Source organism: Meleagris gallopavo, chromosome 1, assembly GCF_000146605.3.
Source record: "Meleagris gallopavo isolate NT-WF06-2002-E0010 breed Aviagen turkey brand Nicholas breeding stock chromosome 1, Turkey_5.1, whole genome shotgun sequence".
NCBI lineage: Eukaryota > Metazoa > Chordata > Aves > Galliformes > Phasianidae > Meleagris > Meleagris gallopavo.
In genome coordinates this window covers 48,571,646-48,573,971 of record NC_015011.2, presented here as the reverse complement: position 1 = coordinate 48,573,971, position 2,326 = coordinate 48,571,646, and positions in this window count along the sequence as shown.

The window sequence follows — 2,326 nt, the reverse complement described above, 5'->3', positions numbered from 1 at the left end:
AAAAAAAAAAAAGAAAAAAAAGAGAATAATAAATCAAAGTTATAATATCTAATCAAAGGTCTGCTTGAATTCGCAGCAGCCTCAACTGAATCCTAAAGCAGGCTTCCCCTTTTTCCCTTCTCTTGAGCCAATGCTAAGGTCAGAGTGGAAAACCTGAGCTGAAACAGTAATGAACCTCATCTAGAGTGGAAACTGGAATACACTTGTCAGCCCCAGCCAGGCACAATTCCCCCTCCCTCTTTGCTATGTTTAGTCTCCACTCCTGAAGGGCTGGGTTGTCTCTGGGACAGCGAGGGCAGTTTGTTTCCACGGTTCTTTTTGCCTGTCTTTCAGGTGAGGCTGACAGCCAGAGGGTCAGGGTATATCAAAAGAGATTGAATCATCAGATTTTTTAAAACCTCATATGGAAAATACTCGTGTTTGGAATGTTTAGCTGGAAGAGCAGGCGGCGAGGGGGGACAACGACACCACGCGTGCATAGGAAAAGTGTCTCTCTCAGCTTTTGCACAGCTCCATGCCCCTATTTCTCATATCAACATAGACACAACACTTTGTCTTGTAGAGTGAGAGATGGGGGCTAAACATGTCATCACAGCAAGCTGAAAATCTCTGTTGCTTTCACTTGGATGTGGGAAACATTCATTGCTTTTAAACATAAAACTAAACATGCATTTGTGAACCCACCATTGCTTTCATGTGGGAATCTTAGCTGAACAGAAAATCTTACATTGTGCAGCTACAATTGAATAGAGCATCCCGGATTAAAGAGATTTTACTTAGCTCCACATGAAATAGCAGAGCTGATGGCAGCCTCTGGTACAGAAGGAAAAAAGTAGTTCAGTGAGTACTGACACTAACAAAGCAGCATCTCCTGTGTATTTGTATATTGTGGTTGATTGACTGGGGTGTCTAACATGGCATAAACTTCATTTGAAGCTTTTCATACAGTTCAGGAACTTATTAGTGTTTCAACTTTTATGGAATCTTTGAAGTCTAATAAGGAGTGAACCCTTAATGCAACTTTCCCTGTCAAGGGACTGTGATAGGGTTTATTTTTGCTATCAGGCTCTTTATTTTCACAAAACCTGTAGGGGTATAATTATGCCTCCGCCACCTTTATTTGAAATCAGCCAGTGGGTTCAGAAGTTAATAGAGATGGACAGACAAGCAGACAGATGGAGACGCCACTGCCACATAAGCCCTGTTTCCATGATAATCAAGCTAAAGGAGCATATATTGAAATTGTATTTTTTAAGAGATTTGAAAGGCAGAGGAATAGATTCCGCCAAGTGCAATTTCAAATTTTAAGCGAATTTCATGACAGGAAAAGCTATCGATGACAGTCTGGAATGCTAAAACTCTCCCTTCCATTTTAAGAGAGAAAATCAGGGAAAAGCTACACTGCTTCACCTCCTCCATGGATTTTTTTTATAACAAACTGAGCACAGGTGATCGTTTACAGGGAGGAGACAAAGAGCAGCTCCTCCAGCTCTATTCCTTCAGTTTGTGCATTTTGTGTATGTGAGCAATTAGGGCTAATCACATATAAAAAGCCCTGTAAATGCTTCTGAATGTTTGTATATCACCACTGCCTTGCCTTTATCCCCATTTCCTTGCTCATCTCTGTCTGCGCTGTCCTTGGGCTACAATGGGGAAGAAGTGCTTTTTATCCTTTGTGTATGCACTGCAAACCTCAATGGGGCCTGCATCTTGATTAGGGCCCCTAGCAACTATCACATACCACACAAAATTAATCATTTAACATAACAGCCCCCAGTCTCTCAGCTGGGACACGTGTAGGGCTATTTATTCACACTCCCAGCCAGAGCCTTGGAGCTGCGCAGTTTTATTCTCAGCTCTGACACCAGCCTGCTGGGCAGCCTTGGGCAAATCGCTCTGTCATCCTACTGCTTGTAAACACGGCACTCACCTCCTGCTTTTTGGGCTTTCTGGGAGTCACTGAGCTGCTTTTTTGGTGGGTTGGGAGGGGGCCGGCTAGCAGCCAGCTGGGCCCAATGGCCACTGTCATGGTCTGCCTGCATTGCCTCATTCCTGATGAATGCAGTCACCTTAAAAAAAAAAAGAAAAAGAAAAAAAGAAACCAAAACCTTTTAAATAGATTTTTGAATTCACATGCCTGTACACTGTAGGACAAGGGGGAATGGTTTTAAACTAAAAGAGAGGAGATTTAGGTTAGATGTTAGGGGAAAATGCTCTACTCGGAGTGCAGCGAGGTGCTGGCACAGGCTGCCCAGAGAGCTGTGGGTGCCCCATCCCTGAGGCAGTTGAGGCCAGGTTGGATGGGGCCCTGGGCAGCCTGAGCTGG